This window comes from Protopterus annectens, chromosome 1.part1 (assembly GCF_019279795.1).
Source record: "Protopterus annectens isolate FY-2018-M chromosome 1.part1, PAN1.0, whole genome shotgun sequence".
Lineage (NCBI taxonomy): Eukaryota > Metazoa > Chordata > Ceratodontiformes > Protopteridae > Protopterus > Protopterus annectens.
The window spans coordinates 1,955,059,684-1,955,080,277 of NC_056726.1; positions in this window are offsets into that span (position 1 = coordinate 1,955,059,684).

The window sequence follows — 20,594 nt, forward strand, 5'->3', positions numbered from 1 at the left end:
AATTATCATTTGTTCTACTTGACTGTATGATATCTTTGAATCTTGGCCACAAAATTCATCTGTATGTTTACATTTTTTTACTTTTGTTTGTCATGATTCATTTAATTTTAAGTAGCCTTCTTTGGATAAGCTACATCATTATTACAATTATTTTTGGTTGTTATTATTATTATTTTAGGAAAAGTGTCCACTTATTTTCATGAATGCATGGAAGCATGTTTTAGTTAGTGTACACTTTCTGTGGTCTCCAGTTTATTTTTATTTAATTTTGGATTACTGTTCTTTATTTATAGTCTAATGTTGGAAGCAAAGTATGTTGTATACAATTTTCTGGTTTCTATGAACGAATATATGTTTACTTTGATGGAATCTGCATTTTATTTATTATTATTGTAATTTAATATATGTAGCCAGGACACTAGGGAGATTCCTGTACTCTCTTTGCTAGAAAGAACAGTTGTGCTGTCTCACTGAATGTATGGACAGGGAGGATTTGGCTTATCCAGAGGTTATGTCTACATCTGTAAAGAAAGTGTCCACTGTTTGCTGTGGATGAAAAAAGATAGTTCATGTCTGATGTTCTGGCAACTGTTGTTTTGGGATGTGGCTTATCTTCTCCTGAACTGAATCATTTGATTAGTGAGTGCAAGTACTTTCCTTGTCTGATGTAGCAGAAGACTACCAGTTGCAGCAGGACTCAGAACTTGCTGGTGGTAGGCAGAGAACTTGTCAATCAATCTTGGAGAGAGCACACTTGTGGCTGATGACTTCTTCCTTATCAGGGAGTTATTGTGCCACTGAGGAGTTATGCTGCAGTGGCCAAAGTGGTGGAAAAGACTGTGGAAAAATACAAATTTGGTGAGAAACCACCACATGGTATGGTCATCTTTCAGAAGCAGTAAAAGTATAGGCCAATACATTATCTGGGCCAATTTATATATGTCACTGGGCCTTTCAGTAGCAGATATTCATTCATTAATGCAAATGGGCAAGAAAGGTTTTGTAAGTTAACTTTTGAATAATTTGAGTTATTGACTGTGTTATGCAAAACTGGTCAGCAAATTACATGATTATCCTGGGAATAAATTAATTTTTGTTAGTATTATTTCTACATTGATTGTTTGATATACAACAGGCATTCTGACCAAAATGGTTAAACACTTCATTTCTTCTTCTGTAAATAGTTTCCTGGACTTCAGTCATATGATAATAAAAGTATTTGGACAGGAGCATGGGAAAAATGGGTTTCTTTAAATGAAAAGAATAACAAACCACATCTTGTTCCTTGTATATTGTCAATTTTCAGAATGTAAGATGGACAGTTAAGTACAGTGGATGACCAAAGATATGTTTTCTTGCACTAATGAAACTCATTTTATTGGAATATACCCTCATAATCAGTGCCAGCATTGTGGGCACTATGAGCATGGAATAAAACATTGTTTAATGTAATGCATTATATCTACCTATTGCTTTTGTTTATTGGGAAATATGACTGGGCAAAAAACCCATTGTCAGCAGATGCCCGGGGAATAAGGTTTTAATGAACAAAAAAAAACAGTAATAGACAGAGTGACACTAAGATTTGAGAGGCAACAATATAGAATAACCTTTATAACATGAACAAATTTGATAAAGTATACAGACAGACATATTATTGCTATTTCAGCAGAAAGCAATATGTCAAAAGATGATGACAAAGATGTGATCCTTTGGTGTATTTCCAGTGGTTTATTTAGTTTAATAGTGATTTTACACTGGTAGCCTGGTTGTGCTCAGTTTTTCATTTATTATTGGAGAAAGCAATATGTCTTTCATAAGGTGTAATGGTTTGTAAGACTGAGATGAGAAACAGAAGTCAAGGGTTATTCAGGCTTAACAAAAGGAGGGCGACAGCAGTTACAGTACAGGTGGGGGTTTGTGGAGGAAGTAGAGCAGGGATGAGACTGAAGGGGGGTGAAGTGTAAAACCAAACAGTATATTTGATTTGAATATAGGCAATCTAATAGTTTTAATAGTGTTATACTCCAAAAAGCATTATATTAGCTTTCTACATACAAGCAAGTAATAATGATATTGTCACTGAAGAAGATGAGGCTAATGTACAAGGTGATGAAAAGTACATAACTTTAGAAAATATTTCTAAAAGTGAACTGAGTGATGAAGAAGATGGAAATAATTTACTGGATACAATAATGGAAAGTGACAATAGAGCGTTTATGCCTATGTGATAATGTAAAAGAGGATACAGAAGGGCCACTATCATCAAGTCTCAGTAGCTTGACAGATAGTACATTCACCTTTGGTGTAGAAGGATGTGGTGTCTATTCTCACATCAGGTAGCTGGATTAATTTTCCACTACTGACACTACAGTGCACCAGCTCTATGTTCACATATCGAAGAAAAACTACATTGAATGGCTGTTCCATAAACAATAATCCCTGAACATCGCTTTCATCTGAGAGTGAAATAATCATAACAAAAGTCATCAAAAGGTAATAGTTTGCCAACAGCAAGGAAATAACCCATGAATGTGGGGGGCTGCATTCCCTACCCTCCATAAGTATATATACCAACTCCAAGATTGCACCACATTGGAGAAGAGGGCAAATTTTAAAAGGTTTTGTTTAGTTTGCCTTATACAGGGTGGTACTTCCTTGTTGTTGGCCAACTATTACCTTTCAATGTTTTTTTTTTTTTTACGATGATTTCTCCTTCGATGAAAGCAATGCTTGTAGATTACTGTTCATGGACTTGCCATTCAATGAAGTTTTCTTCAATGTGTTAACAAATACCCCAGAGCACCATATGGTGGTTGTTGTATTCCTGAGTGTATTATCCTCTGGATGAAATGTTAAACTAAGGCCACATCTGCTTGAGATGGTGGTAGCTCAGGTAAATGTAAAAAAATCCCAGGCACAATTTGAAAAGCATAGGGGATTGCTTTACTTATATATGTAATTTACTACACCATGCCCCTTTTATTCTATTTGTAATTTTCAACATATACATGTACGTTTATAATACTTTCAGTAATTTGCATCTTCAATTTCACAATCTTTAACATTTTTATTCTACCCCTATCCATGTTATAGCCATGTTTATATTTAATTTATACTCATTTTGATTTGTTTTCCAAAAGTCTTCATTCATTTTTACAATACAAAAAAAATAATACTTTGTCATTTCTTCCTCATTACAATCTATACATTTTCTCTCCTCCACTGCTTTATATTTCATATTATGTTTTAAGAAAACTAATCTAATAGTAAAGTCCACAAAAAAATCCAAATACATAAAAATATTCAAATCTTCCATTCTAGGTTTTTTTTTTTTTTGCTTTTTTTTAATGTCATTCTAAAAATCTTTCTATGGGTATATTAAATAATATCTGTCATTTATGTTATAAAATTCATTTTTTTACTTAATACATCTTACTTTTCTATAACATTATTTTATAATCATATTATTTTATTACATCATCTTCTCCTTTTACTTCTTTTCTTTCCCCTTTAATTTTTCCATCTTACATTTTGCATACAATACTTGCCTATTAAGCTATTTTCCTTCTCTTTCATATCTTTAATACCCAAGAAGTTATAGAGATGGCAATATATAACTGGATTTTATAAATTCAAACCTTCTTTTTCTTTTTTAATATATATAATTCCACATCTAACTGGTTTGAGTCTTGATATCCAAATAAAGCTAGCGAAGAAACTCCAACAACTATTTTCTATTTTTCGAGAAAACCCAAATATTTCAATGTTCCCAACATGTGTATTTAACATGTATTCCTTTTTTCTAAAGGACGCATTGAAAGTCTTGCACCACCTAACTTCCTTATTTCAGCCAGAATTGTTCTCCTTTCTTCTGTTATTTTGCCAATTGTATATGCTCAATTCATTTCTAATAAAATATATTTCATTTATTGCTTTGATTTTACCAAATCATTTACTTTTTAACCATTTAATTTTAATCCAGTTTTACTCACCCTGCTTTCCATCCTTGTCAATGTTTCACTTATCCATACTATAATGTTTATTGCAATAAATAAACCATCTGCCTATGAAAACTATACATGTATTATTGGATCTACTACAAGTACTCGAAACATATTTGGACAGCACGTCACTACTGCCACTCAATTGTTTCAGCAGCTGTTTTAGTACCACTTACCTATCCCCAATAATGTCAACTGCCCCTACAAGAACCCTTATCCAAACTCTAAAATCTCTTACCCAGTGCATAACCCTTAACTTCCCCAACCCTTTCTAAACCTGAAGTCCTGATCACTTCCTAAACTGAAACTCACCTTCCCCTCTGACTAAAGATTGCTTTTTAAACCTAAAATCCCCTTTTCCCTCCCATCCATGAGTACTGTCTCAACTTAAAATCCCTTTCCTTCTCCTAACCCAAAAGTCCCTATCACTGCCTAAACCTAAACTGCTTCTGGACTATGATCACTCTCTAAACCTAAAATCCCCAATTCCCTCTCTAACCTTAAAGTTCATATTGCTCCCTAAACCTAAAAATCCACCCCAACCCTAAAGTCCCCAATCTACTCCTTAGCTCCCTCGCTAAACCTAAAAGTACCCTCCTGGCTTCCCTAACCCAATTATCTGTTCTGTGGTGAAAACCTGCCTGCATCCATCTTCCAGAATGTGGCCAGATGGTGTAGCCACATAATTGCTACATTCACATTCAGATTTGAGCAGAAGCAGCTGGTGGGATGAGTTTGCAGGCATTTGATTCCCCAACAATGAGTTCCTGGAATTTGAGCTGCTAGAGCTTCAGCAGCTGTAGAACACCTAGTATTATTTATTAAACCTTTTATTCAATTTCCCTTCCTGCTTCTGTTCTTTCACTAGAGCATGTTTATATTATTACATTAATTAGTAGCACAAATAAACACATACTACACCTCTGTTTTACCCCTTTTTCAGTATTTATTTTCTTTCCTAACCAACCATTTACCGTAGCTTTCACTGAAGCCATCTGATTACACCCATAAGCCTCTAAAATATCTTACATGGCCTCATGACTTACTGAATTAATTGATTTTGCTGTTATATGCAACCAACCGTACATCTTTATTCACCCTTAAAGTATAATCTATTACTTTTCTATTAGTACTAACATTTCCTTAACATGTTTCCCTTTATTTTGTGTACTCTTCCCTCTATCACTTCTTTGAAAACCATCCTTATTTTTTCTGCATTATCTTCATAAACATTTTATTATTCATTATTTCCTATTGTTAATGGCCTGCAGTTCCTAATATTTTGTCATCTTTCTTTCATATAAATTCAATCATTACAGCTCATTTTTTTTCATCTTCTTTTTCTTCATCTAACCATTCATTCAGTATTTTCACAAATATTTATTTTCCCATTAACACTCATCCCCTTATAATACCCCAAAACTTAACTCATCCAGTCCTGATACTATTTCTTCCCTTTTTTTTACAATGTCTTTCAGTTCTTTAATTTTAATTCTTTAACTTAGATTTTTGTCTCCTCAAAAACATTCTTTAATTTCCATGTCCCCATTCAACTTATTATTTCTTATACATTTTCTTCATAATTTTCTACAAACTCCATAATTTCTTCTTGTTTACATTTTAAGTACCTCATTCTCATCTACCATTCCATTTGTCTTACCATCCTTATTTTCCTTTAAAAACATTTATGTCTATACAACAGTGATTTATTTTTTTATTAATTTTTCTTATTCAGTTTCTTTAATTATAAGGTAAGGAAAGAAAAATGAAAGAATAACACAAGATGTGCAGATGATAAAAGAAGTGATGTGATGTGGATATTTGAAATAGGAAAAAGTAGACAGTGGACGTAGAAAAGGGAATTCTTAAAATAGAATATGCATGTATTCATGTGAAACAAAGGAGATGACAGATGAGGTAGAAGGAATAGATTTTTTAGATACTAGGGCAACATGAGTTGCATTAGTTGATAAAGAAATAAAAGAAGGAAAAGGAATAAAATAGTTACAGTATGTAAATACAAAGAATGATGTGAAGGGGAAGGGAGTAGACTACAGAAAGAAGACGTGACATAGAGAGCATATTTTATTAAACAAGGAATCAACGGTGGGTAGTGTTTAAAGAAAATATATAGTTTTTTAACTTCTTCCTTCTTGTACAGCTTCTTCAAAATTTTCTACAATCTCAATAATTTCTTCTTCTTTACATTTTAGTGCCCCATTCTTATCTACCATTCAACTAGTCTTCCTTCCTTATTTCCCTTTAAAACATTTCTGACTATGCAATGTCATATTTCTTTTTATTTTCCTTATTCAATTTCTCTTACAATATTACTTCCTTCTTCCATTAATTTCTTAAAACCTTTCAGTATGTTTTTATATTTAAAAAACACAAAAAGAAAAATCTAGCAAAGCCAGACTTTGCACAGTGTGATACCTTAAACCTCTTGCATCAGAGGCAACATGGGTATATGCAAATTACCCTTTAAGGATATTGGGTGTTTCAGCTAAATGGCAATTCTGAATGTCCATGAATTTTTCTTTTACTTTTAAGCCTATTTATGGACAATTGCAGGCCAATAAAGCCAAACCCTATAGCTGTGGACATGCATGTTTCTGCCTTCTTATGGCAGCATCAGCACAGCATAACAGGAATGTTTGACTTTTGGAAACACAGGGTTGTCATACTAAACTGATATCAATAAGCATTAGGATATCTACAAAATATCCCAACTAACAAACTAAAACAATTAGTAAAAATGTCACACAGGAAAACCAAATGGTTAAAAAACACAAAAAGAAAAATCTAGCAAATCCAGACTTTCCACTCTGTGATACCATAAACCTCTTGTATCATAGGCAACATGGGATATATGCAAATTACCCTTAAGGGATATCAGGTGTTTCAGCTAAATGGCAATTCTGTATATCCATGACCTTTTTTCTTTTACTTTTAAGTCTATTTATGGACAATTTCAGGCCAATATAGCCAAACCCTCTAGCTGTGGCATTACATATTTTTGCCTTCTTATGGCATCAACAGCACAGCATAAGAGAAATGTTTTACATTTGGGAACACAGGGTTATCATTCCCAACTGATATCCATAAACATTACACTATCTACAAAATATCCCAACTAACAAACTAAAACAATGAGTAAAAAGGTCACACACGAAAACCAAGTGGTTAAAAAACACAAAAAGAAAAATCTAGCAAAGCCAGACTTTTTACGGTGTGATACCTTAAACCTATTGTATCAGAGGCAGCATGGGATGTATGCAAATTACCCTTTAAGGATATCAGGTGTTTCAGCTAAATGGGAATTCTGAATGTCAATGACTTTTTATTTTACTTTTAAGTCTATTTATGGACAATTTCACAGCCTTGTGTGCATGGCATATATGTAAGACACAGTCCACATTGTCATGAATGATATACATGCCATTAATGTTGTCATCACCTATGTAGTCAGTGTGCACATAAGCAGAACAGGCAGCACACATGCATCTGATTTAAGAACTTGATTGGTGTTGTGCACCATCAGACATTTGTGTATATTCCACAGACAGAATACCTAGGTATGGCAAATAAGCTGTGTGACAGCACACTGTGACAAAGGTGGCACATTTCAGTTACACATAACTGGAAAATGTGTAGGGAGGTACACAAAGAAGGGTGCATTGTACATGGTTATAAGTATGATGAAGGCTGGGAACCATCAATGTATTATGGCCTCTGATGTGCATGTCCTTCACATAATGAGCACTTGTGTTACATTCAAGGGAATACTCAGCACTGTGACCACATGCTGGTAGATGTACCACTTACCATCTACCCCAAGACATGGGTCACATAGATATTGGTCTGATTATAGGGTGTGATGTCCGCGTTATACTTAGGTGGTGTGTTTCTTTCCTGATTCAACAAATTCCTCCCATGTTTCTTGTCAATGCAGATGTTGTCATGGCTGTGGCAGCAGTTTTTGGTATGTGTTGATACTGTCTGTATTATACTAATATCACAGTTGGAGTCAATGATTGCCCACAGTCTGTAGTCCTTCATGCAGCTGTTTGGGCACAGCATGTGTATGTCATCTGTTATGCCTATCACTTAACTAATGGGCAGGAATGGGCCTATCATACAGCCTTGCTGTATGGACCTGATACCTGGACCTGACATATAGGTCACTTCACACATTTCAGCATAGTGAGATGCCACGTATGTTATACAGTGGTCTACCCATTTGGTGATATTAGCTGTTTATGGCCACATTTGACAGTGTTGATTGACTACCTCAGTGTGGATTTGTGTCAAATGCCTTGTCAAGTTCCATGAGATGATACTGTCATCATCATGTATGCCCTTGATGACCTCCTTGAGGACATCTTTCAGATTTAACGGAGTTGATGTAGCATTAATAGCTCACATAGGTCTGTTACACACAGCTGGAATATTACTTAATGTACATGTAGAAGAGGTCCATGATGACATGTTGGTCTACCTCATAGGCGAGGAAAGTCAGGATGTCTCTATACATGCATGCATCAGGTGCTGTACCCCCAGCTCAGGTAGATGCATGTTAATTTAAACCCTTCTGCTAGACCATAGCCCATGTGGAGGGCATGTTGAAGTGTGTATTCAACTGTATCAGAATGCAAACACCATAGTTGATCTGTGATGTCAGAGCTCATTGATCCCATGTGATAGGCTTGGATGAAGGTAAGACAGTGCATACTGCATATCATGATCTGGCCTAGGGTTTTGACACAATCCCCTATGCAGGTATCATTGAGAAACCCTCCCAGCTAGAGATTAACTCTTATGTCAGTTGATGGGTAACCCATTGGCTCAATGACAGAACACATATGGTGAATTGCACCAGTAGATCTGTCACCACTGGCAAACCCTAGGGATCTGTGCTTGGGCCTTAACTGTTTGAACTCTATTTCTCGACAGTTCATGCTAAAGTATATAGCCTTCAGCTTACCAGGTTTACTGATTCTTGCATATTGTGTGAAATCATTGTGTCCACTAACTATGACAACATAGTACCAGAGGTGTTAACACAGACAACTGAATAGTGACAAGGCCACTTGATCTACAAATAAATACAGAAATGTGCATTTAGAATGCTGACCATCTGAAAAGTGGAATTCCATGTTAATCACAGCATTGACAACAGTCTTGCTATGCAGAAACATAATGATGCAAGCACTAAAAACGCATGCAGATAGCAATCTGAAATTTGACTATCAAGTGTCTGCACTGGTATTGAAGGTCTATGTTGTGCACATCATAAGTCAAGCCATCATAATGAGATCTTAGAATTGTATGACAGCACTGTAGGCAAACATCATCACAACAATAATAATGTATAATGCTTTCTATTGTATGTACCTCACCAGACACATGCGGCAGCTAGAGAGACCACAGGGCTTTCAAGCAAGATAACACAGGGCCTTCAAACTTTGCCATGATGTATGTGGCTAGATTAAAAGCCATGTTACTGTAATCTTTATTGTATAGGATGAGCTGGCTTCTACCTGACATCCAGGCCAGTCTCTGACATTGTCCTGGTGGGTGTTCTGCATATCCAAAAATCTGATATAGCTGATTTTTTCAGCAGTGTCTGTTTTGGAGAATATAACAGTGTCCCACATGGTGGTATAAAATCTGCAATGTCAAGTGACAACAGCTCATACACAGTTGACTGCAGTGAGAATAGTACCCCTAGCTAAGTACACAGACTAGAGAACCCAGTAATTTATGCAAGAGCCACATCTCAAGTCTGACTTAGAGTGTCTCAGACAACACCTTATAGCTGATGACATCAGCAGTGTGTGTTGAGAAGAATATAACCGTGTCCCGCATGGTGGTGTAAAATGCTCTCTGTAATGTCAAGCAACAGCTCACATACACACAGTTGACTGCAGTGAGAATAGAACCTCTACCTACCTAAGTACACAAACTAAAGAGCACTGTACTTTAAGAAAATACCATGGCACAAGTCTGACATTTACAAGACTGCAGGTGAACTTATAGTAGATATCATCAGGAGGACATATGGGGGACAAGATGTTGGGTGGACTGCCTGAAATGGATGTTTAGGCATCTGTAAGTATCAAAATACAGTCAATCCATGCCACTGGAGCAGTAACTGTAGTATATACTCTTCCACTCTTTTGTCTAGAGACAAACACACACACCTACTTGACTGCAGTGAGAACAGAACCCATACTTATCTAAGTACACAGACTCCAGAACACAGAACTTTACAGAAGCATCATGGCACAAGCCTGACTTGTGTAAGAATGCAGGTGAACTTATAGTATATGACATCAACAGGCTGTGTGGGGAACAAGATGTTGGTTGAGCTGCATGACGTTGATGTGTAGGCATCTGCAAGAATCAAAATACTGTCAATCCTTGGTATTGGAGCAGTAAATGTGAGAGACAAACCCTATAGCTGTGGACATGCATGTTTCTGCCTTCTTATGGCAGCATCAGCACAGCATAACAGGAATGTTTGACTTTTGGAAACACAGGGTTGTCATACTAAACTGATATCAATAAACATTAGGATATCTACAAAATATCCCAACTAACAAACTAAAACAATTAGTAAAAAGGTCACACAGGAAAACCAACTGGTTAAAAAAAACACAAAAAGAAAAATCTAGCAAATCCAGACTTTCCACTGTGTTATACCTTAAACCTCTTGTACCATAGGCAGCATGGGATATATGCAAATTACCCCTTAGGGATATCAGGTGTTTCAACCAAATGGTAATTCTGAATGTCCATGTAATTTTTCTTTCTTTTTAAGTCTATTTATGGTCTACAGACATACATGCACGCACGCGCGCGCGCACACACACACACACACACACACACACACACACACACACACACACACACACACACAATTGACTGCAGTGAGACCAGAATCCCTACCTATCTAAGTAGACAGACTACAGAACACAGTACTTACTCAAGCACCACAGCACAAGTCTGACTTTTATAGGAGTGCAGGTGAACTTCTAGTAGATGACATCAGCAGGCCATGTCAGAGACAACATGTTGGAAGACCTGCATAGGCTCATAGCTTCATAGGTTCCAAGGAGGCTAATAGCCAAATGGCCTTACATTGTTTAGAAGCCTAGCTGTGTAAAAAACACAAGTACCTTTATTGAGCATATCTGGATGGTAATTTTTAGCAGAGTGATTTTGTGTGCAGCACCAACAGGCCCTATCCATGAGTGACATAGGTGCCACCCCAGAGGTGACTTTACAATCATCCAACCAGTAGTCAAGGTTGCACTTGAAGCAGGTCATTGAGGAACACTGATTCCAATGCAGTGGGAGCCTATTACAGTGGAGTGTGACTCATCGTAAGATATAGCTGTCTACACAGCATGTTCTGTTTATGTCACAGGCTAGATTGAGAACCTTGTGCCAAATTGCTCTTGGCCCATTGGATTTGTAGATGTCCAGCATTTTCAGTAGGGCAGGGTCTGACACTGCTCTGTAGGGCAGGCATTCACCTCACAGCAGCCTGCATGATACTGAGTACAGTGACAGGTCTTTCACTCTTTCCATGTATGTCATATTTGGAAGCCCTGGAGTCTTCCAGGCACAACCCTGTGTCTTCTACAATTGCTGCAGTTGTCTAGTGAGGTACAAACAGTAGGGAGCATTTTACTCAAATAGTGGTTCGATAAGGGTAGAGTACAGCAGAGATATGACCACCCTGGTCTTGGATGTGATGTCCGTATGTATGATGTTTGCAATGCAGAATATGTATGTCGCCACTATGGACACATAGTGATGAAAGTGTAGATTGCTAACAACATCTGTTCCCAAGTCTGACAACACTGTTGTTGAGCTTAGAGGGGTGCTATGTATATCATAATTAGCATGGGGTATTTCATTGGCTAGGGGGGGTGATGAGGCATTGCATACTTTAAGGTTTAGTCCACGAGTTTGGCACCAATCATTTGTGTGGCAGCCCCTTCTGTAATATGTTACCATCATTGAGGGACTCTATATTAGTGCTTTCAATTACCAGTCATCTGCAAACTTGGTAAAGCACAGGCCATCTACTATTGCCTGTGATTCAGGGATGTAGTTTGCAAACAGTTGAGGGCACAGCACAGATCTTTGTGGTATTCTAATGGTGAGTGGTTAATGGTTGGTAGAGGTGCAGTCCCCAACTTTGAGAGTGTGTGTTCTGTCAGTGAGCTACTTGCCTAGCCCTTTGCTACTGTATGGCTTAATTACCACATGGGAGATCTTCACTATAAGACATGAATGGGGATAGTGTCAAAGGCTTTGGATAACTCAACATAGGCGTATGTGCTGTTATCCCTCATCCAGGTCTTTGAGTTTAAAATCCAAGAAATCCACAAGGTTCAGTAAGCAAGCTCTACTCCTGACAAAAACAAAATGGGTTAGGTCAAGTGTGTTGAAGGTCACCTATGTCCCTGTGGGTATGGTCCATGCTGATTCCTTCCCTAGCCTTGCAGATAGCACTTTTTAGGCATATGGGTCAATGGTTGCAACTCTACATGTTACCAGACTGATTTGCATTGCATAGCACACAAACTTTGATAATATGTTTTCTACTGTGGTTGATATTTGTGTGGAAAAAGTGCTGGGTCATCAGGGTTGCAGTGCTTTGGGGGGATGCAACAAATGGACGTACTGAAAATATTTGAAATATTGTTAGACAAGGCCATCAGTTTGTAGTTTTTCCACATGTAATTTCATGTTATATACAAGGACTGGACAGTAAACACCAGTAATTCAGCATAATATGTGCATTTCCGTAGTGCTGTGAGCAGCGGGTTTGTGTGATGGTCATCAAGGTGCATACGCAATAACAAAAAAGGAAACTGTACTAAAGCAGCCCAATAAAACATAATATACTTTATTTGAGTAAGCATTTTTATAAACCCCATTCACTCCTTCAGACTCTAAAATCTATTACACATTCAAAACAATACTTAATAAAAATTTAAAAAATGACCAACTAATTCCAACTGACAATGTACCTTAAACCTTTAAAGAAACAGTAACAGCAGCCTAAAATACATAAAATAACATAATAAAAAACAAAAAAAATTCCTGTACAATAAAATCTCAAACTGGATACAGCTATCAGTGAGTCAGTTACAAATGCATATAAAACACCTTCACAAACAACTATGTCATGTCCTTTCTATATAAAAATCCTCACATCTGTTAATTCATAAGCAATTGCAACACTGTACATTATATCAGATGTAAACATGGTAGAATGAATATCTTCGACCTAAAATGGAACAAGTAAAGAACATAAACAAACCCCATCAAAATATGAGCCATTATTCTGCACATTATAATCAGCATTAGGCTTAACAACATTCCACTGGATTTTCCTTAAACTCAAAGGACTCCATTTGAAACATAGATTCAAAGATGCACTGCATAAATGGAATGAGGCATTCCAGTGTATAATGCTAAGCTGAAACATTACTTTAACTGTTAAAAAACTCCAAAATGTCAAACAAAAGCTCAGTTCTAACTGTCTAACAGCAAAACTCACATAAAAAGACACAATAAAACATGACACTAAATAAAACTAATCCATTCCTAGAACAGGAACACTCAAACACATGTGCCGTATGGCTGCGAATAGTAATAAACTATTAAACTGCATCTTAAATCTGTCAACTGTCCATGGAACTTACATTCAAGACATATTTCATGTGAAGGATGGTTCACTCCTACGCCCCTAACTTCACTGCAAGTGCAGACTGCACAAGAACAACACAACACCATAATCAGTCACAGGCCAAACTAAGAAACACTACTGCTCTGTTAAGCCTGGCCTTAAATAAACTACTCACAACACCATCTACTGCCAGCCTCACAATATATCACATTAACTGCTAATACCAAAGAATATAAAATCAACCTTAAAACTGACAGATATTACTACTACTATATTCTTTGTAGTAATAAGATAATACTTACACAGGTGTGGAATGTCCTCTGTCCTGAATTCATTGATCCAATGGTTGAGTGTATCCCTCTTCCTCCTACATAGGTCATTATAATGATGCCTACATTGCTCTCCAGTGTGCAGGATACCAGTGGCACTGGACTGAGCCTAGGCTAAACTATCCCAAGCCTCCAACTTATACTGGGAGCCAGAATAGTCCTTCTGCACAAGCCTGTCACTGTGGTTCTTAACTAGGAGTCCAATAAAAATTCTTGGACTTTTGGACACCCCACTTCTGTGCCCTAAACATGGCACCTTCCCTGAAAATGCCTGCCATGTCTGACATGGATCTATGGCAATGACGACAGATGCTTTCCCACCATTTTCAGTTATCTCATTTAGTGGGAGTGCACACGCTATTTGAAACTGTTGATCTCCATTTACCATTGCGCAAATGCAGCGCTCAATAGTGCACACCCCAAGTGCCGCTTTTACGAGATGCTTAGCAGAGCGCAACAGTGCCACACAGTGAGGCACTACATAATTGATGTTGCAATTTCAAGGTTATTGGATGTACAGGCAGTTTTGTATGTGTCTTAGACAAATGTGAAGGCCATGTCAATCCAGATAGCAAAATTATACTTACAGAAATATAGTACACTGTATACCTACAGTCATACATCTGATAATAAATGTGATACATAGATAAATAACAAAATAACTAACCCAATACCAGTGTCTCAACCCACATACATGTAATTAATATCAGATCCACTATGTCAAGTGTTATAAGAGAGAGTGACTATAATGGGAAGTGGAACAATAGTAAAAGTCTATGGAATATCCTGCAGTCAAACCCACGACCATGTGTATGGCTGTCCAACACTTACACCTGTTGCTACAAGAAGGTTGAAATAACACTTCTCTATCTTTCAGTTCATTGCTATAAACTGCAATGTCACAACAGTGAAAAAAAGGTTTCAAACCCTGTACTAGAACCCAGGGGCATCTGGACTCCAGCCCTGCACTTACACTTGCTGCAACAGGAATAGTTACATGATATTCTCTATTTTACTAATCACTCTTAAGATATCTCTGTTAACTGCTGCACAATGCCACTTAGTGGGTTTGCACAATGCCCAGTAGCATTAATTGAATGTAAGCGGTTTCTATTTTTGGCTGTCTGGGTTCTGTCTTCTTCCTGGGAGTCCAGTTGTCCAGTTTGCAGACTGCATGCAAACAAGATAAACACAGCCAAAACCGGCATTCATTTCCTCTGTTCCCATGATTGCGCTACATAGTGCATCTCACACATACTGCCCCCCCCCAAAATAAAATTACCCAAAGACAGAAAAGGAGAAAAAGAAAAAAAGGGTTAAGTAGTTGATATGAGGAAAATCAGTGTATGACATTCATATAATAAAATTACATCTATCATCAGATATGCCTATCTAGAGCATGATTTGAACTCTCACTCTAATGCACCTGCAGAACACAGGATGGGTGCCTTTTCCCTCTTTTCCACACAAACAGCTTTGCAGGAAAGACCTGAATTCAGTCTGCACACAACCAACTGCAACAGCATCTACAGTGATATCAAGCCATTCAACTGTTATTTGTCCATTTACTATTTTTGGATGTAGTGCACCTAGTGATCACACAACCTGTTATGATTATTGCTTGCAGATATGCAGCTCTGTCTTACATTATTTTTGTTTGTTGGTCATTCTTCAGTTATCTGACCAGTATCTAAGATATGCAGTGTGTAAGCCATTCTATATAATTGCCCTTATAATGCGTGAGGATATTGATTGGAAATAATATCATGTGCAGTAGCCAACAAATGAAGGCCGGGTTGACTGTTACAGAACATAACCTGTGAATTGTGTACTGCTTGCTTACATTTCCAGTCTTACATCTAATGCATTGTAGATCTAACCTGGCACACCTAGTGGAAGTAAGGCAGCCTGAAGTGCTGTTGTGTTTTCCTTCTCTCAACCAGTAACCATTCACAGTTGCAATCCATTAATAACAAACACTGAGGGAGTGTCTGCACTATGTTTACATCTCCTACATGGATCCATGTATTTGGGATTCAGTAATTCTAATGAGTTCACAACTCATTTGCATCTTCACTGTACTAATAGCCCTGAATCTACACCATATAAAAAGGCAACCATTAGCTAGGTAAGGTGAGGAGACTTGTTTATGTCTGCAAGCCTGCACATATGCTTTTTCTTAAGGATATATCTCTACAGAGGAGTACTGAACTTCAGAAGGTATGCTTCCATTTTGTCAGCTACATACTGCATATGCTGGAATGTACTTAAGAAAATCTGAAACAAACACATTTACAGGTTAATATGCATGCATTACGTGGACAACATGATGCATGAAAAATGGAATATGAATGCTAATAATGTAAAATAAAAAATGTTTTAGGCCTTTCCTTTAGGCTTTTTTACCGTTTCAAAGGATGGTCAAAAATGTGTCATTTAAATGTTTTCTTTTTTTTTCTCTGGGGAGCAAAGATACTATTAACAAACAAGAAAAACAAGAATAGACTGTTCTTTGGGAAAGAAAATGTTATGATGTTACAAAATAATATATATTATAATGTTTCTCTTACTCTTTATTTTTTTGCTGACTGTTGTTCATTCATATTTTACATTACATACCTAGCTTTATGTTCTCTAGTGGGTATTATTGGTATTTTTTTTTTTTTTATCTGGTAAAACTTATTTTGTACTTATGTGATACTTATGTGTATTATTCTTCTGCTGTCTTTTAGGGCACCTATGAGTATGCCACCCAGGTGTGTCAATCCTCTGAGACCCCCCTTTGTTGATGCTGACAACCAGATGATTTTGGATGCCTTTAGGCAACATAGTGCTTTTCTCCTGGAAAGGATCTGGGAGATATGGCACGTAGGATCCAAATATGGCACCAGATATTTCATGATGTGAATTCTGTGGTTAGCCATGACAGGACATATGAGCAGGTACACCACAGGGCCACTGACATGATCACATTTGCATGGAGAAGAACAGCTGCACTGGGCCGTCACCAGATGGTTACTGGGGGAGGGCCTGAAAGGGAACCACTAATAAGCCCCAATGAAGAGATCTTGGCCAATATCAGAGATCATGACAGCTCCTAGGAGAGTGCAGTACAGCATGTGCTGGATGCTGGAGCTACATCCAGCACTTCCTGGAATTCATCAACTCAAACACCCTGGATCAGCTGATAAACTCCCCTACCAGTGGTGAAAACATATTGGACCTGGTCATCACCAACATGGGCGACAGGTGTTCCACACCGGAGGTCAACCAGTCACTGGTTAGATCAAACCATAAACTAATCACTCTGGATGTCCACACCCCACCACCACCCCCAACTAAGGAAACCACAGTAAAAAACTTTTCTAAAGCAACTTCAACTTACTTAAGACAGAGGTGGTAGGTTTTACAGCCCCCACGCTAAAGGATATCGCTGCCCAAGATGCAGAAACCTTTGCAAATGCACTCTATGAGCACCTACAAGGATGCATGGATCGTGTCATCCCTAGCAAAACCAAGATTCACTCCTCTAAGAGAAGAAAACCAGTTTGGTCAACCCCTGCAATAAACAGGCTATACAATAGAAGGAGGAAACTAGTTCAGAAAAAAAGCAAATACCAAGAAGGAAAGACATCCCTGATCAGTATCAGTAAGAAATGGAGGTCCCTCATGAAATCATCCAAGGCTAATTTCGAAAGAAAAATAGCGAAGGATTCAAAAGATAACCACAAAACTCACAGATATGCACTGAACTATTGCAAAATAGCACAAAATATACTGAACCTACTGATATTGTCAACATCCTGGCAGATAGATTCAGTACAAACTTCACCCCTATCTTACCTCCAAAAGGGCCCACAACAATACTGGAAAAGTGTAGTGTCGCAAAAATCACAGACGTACAGGTGAGAACAGCCATTTCAAAAGCCAAAAACACAGCGTAAATGGGACCAGATGGTGTCCCAGGCTGTGTCTTGCACGAACTACAGAATGAACTAATCCCCCACCTAAACACACTATTCAACCTCAGCCTCTCCACAGGCTACATGCCCATAGAATGGTGCACAGCAATGGTTATTCCTCTCCACAAAGGTGGGGCCACAACTGACCCTGGTAACTATCACCCTATAAGCCTGACTAGCCTGGTCTGCAAGGCTATGGAGCACACCATCATGGAACCCATTAACAAAGACATTGGGAACCTCCAAACACTTGACCCAACCCAGTTTGGCTTTGTTAAAGGTGGATCATGCCTACTAAACCTGGTTGACTTCTTCGAGACAGTCACCAAGGCCATAGATGAGAGAAAGGTGGTTCACACAGCCTACCTTGACCTTGCCAAGGCTTTCAACACCATTCACCACTTGGGTATTACAGAAAAACTCACCAGCCTGAACATAAACCCCTACATCATGAAATGGGTTGCCAACTGGCTTACAGACAGAACTCATACAGTAAGAATAGTGGGCTCCAGGTCCGACTCTAAACCATTCACAAGTGGTGTCCCGCAAGGCTTGGTCCTGGGACCCCTACTGTTTGGCATATACTTCTCAGAAGTACAGGCAAACACAGGAGGACTATGGCTAACCAAGTTCGCTGATGACTGTAAACTGGGAGCCATAGTTGACTCTCCGGCTGACATGGACAACCTCCAAAAGGGCTTACTGAGACGGACACCTGGTGTCAAAGTCATGGTCTCAAGCTAAATGCCAAAAAATGCATAGTCATCCCATTTGGAAAAAAAACAAAACACCCACGAATTACCACATAGGTTGCAGCCCCCTTAATACAGAAGAGGTAATAAGAGATCTGGGGACCCAGGTAGATAGTAATCTCCCCTTTGACAATCATATTGCCAAAGTAGTTAGGAAATCCTTCTATGTGGCCTATCTAATTACTAAAGGGTTCACATCTAGAAATAAAGAGGTTATAGTGCCCTTCTACTCGTCACTCATTAGACCCATCATAGAGTACAATGCCCCATTTTGGATGTACCTCACAAGACATTTCCAGCAGCTGGAAAGACCACAAAAGTACCTCACCAAGACGATTACTGGTCTCAAACATATGTCCTATGCAGCCCGTCTGAAAAAACTCCGGCTGTACTCAGTGGCATATCGCTTACTCAGAAGTGATCTCTGCCTGACTTACTCAGAATTGATGGACACGCTCCACCTAAAGAAATCCAAGTCACTGCGAGCCATGTGCTCTAGTGAGCTAAACCTCGCTACAACAATAAATAGAACATGCTGGAGGGATAGATTCCTGTCACAGAGACTCCCCATGCTTTGGAACAAAATTCCAAATTACATCAGGCAGAGCCCCTCACTAACACTCTTCAAGAAAAACCTTGACGAGTGGATGGGTAACTGAAAATACGCCCCTGGTATCACTTCATTGGCTCTGCTTGACAGAGGATGAGTTAATTAATCAATGGGGCAGCGAAAGCCGACACACTATGGCTAGGCTTATAAATACCCTCGGGCAGATAACCTAGTACCTACTATGAACCTATGAACACTTTCAGAGACTGCAAGTACGTCACAGGAGGAGCTTCCAGGTAGTCTTTGGTATCTCAACAGTTGCATACTGTTATGTAGTAAAACAACTGAAATCAATAATTTACTTCTGTGTCACGTGTTATTTTTTGGGGGGAAGGGATTAAAGATTGTTACAGTTCAGCCATGTTTTAGTTGACAGTATAGTTAATGGACATGTTACTGTTAATTGTGATGATGTTGCCCTTATCTGTTGCTTAACTTCTTCCAGGACTGCCTGCATTGCAGAGAAGTATCCCATCTGCAGATGTCAAGTCAACAATTTTTATGTCAGTACTTCTGACCAATTTAAATAAATATTTGAATGTGTGTTATTGGACTATTGTATAGTAGGTATTAATTTTTTCCTCTGTTTGTTGCTTTTACTCACAGGTGATCATGACATCATGAGTGTGGGCCCTCTGCCACCTGATGTCAGAGTATCAGCAGATCCTGATGATGATGGTAGCCAAACTGAGGCACATTCAGGAGGTGCAGAGGTTGAATTTGACACTGAGGTTGACATACAGCCACCCCCTGCAATTCCATTAGACGCAGCCAGTAGGTCTACACCTACCCATTCCAGTGAGCAATCAGATATTGGACAGGTGGAGGGCAATGCCACTGATCAGGGAAGTGTGACTACTGTAGCTTCAGTGCCTGTGGACTCTGGCCATAGCCAAAGTATGGGCAAGGTGCCACACAGGAGGTTTGATAGGGGTGCTTGGATGGTGCCTGCTGTCCCTCCTCCACCTGGTGAAGTTATCTTTTTCTGTGCCACTCAATGCATGTTTAGGACCATCATGGAGGCACAGGCATATTGCCATAGCTGCTCCAGACAAATACTCAGGGCTGTAGATGTGGCACAGACTCATGTTGCTGACTCAATGGATCATGTGAATGACACATTGGACCGAGAGGTGTCTGTGATGGAATGAGGGGTGTCTGTGATGGACCGAGGGGTATCTGTCATGGAACGGGCATGGTCTGTGATGGATCATCTACTGGG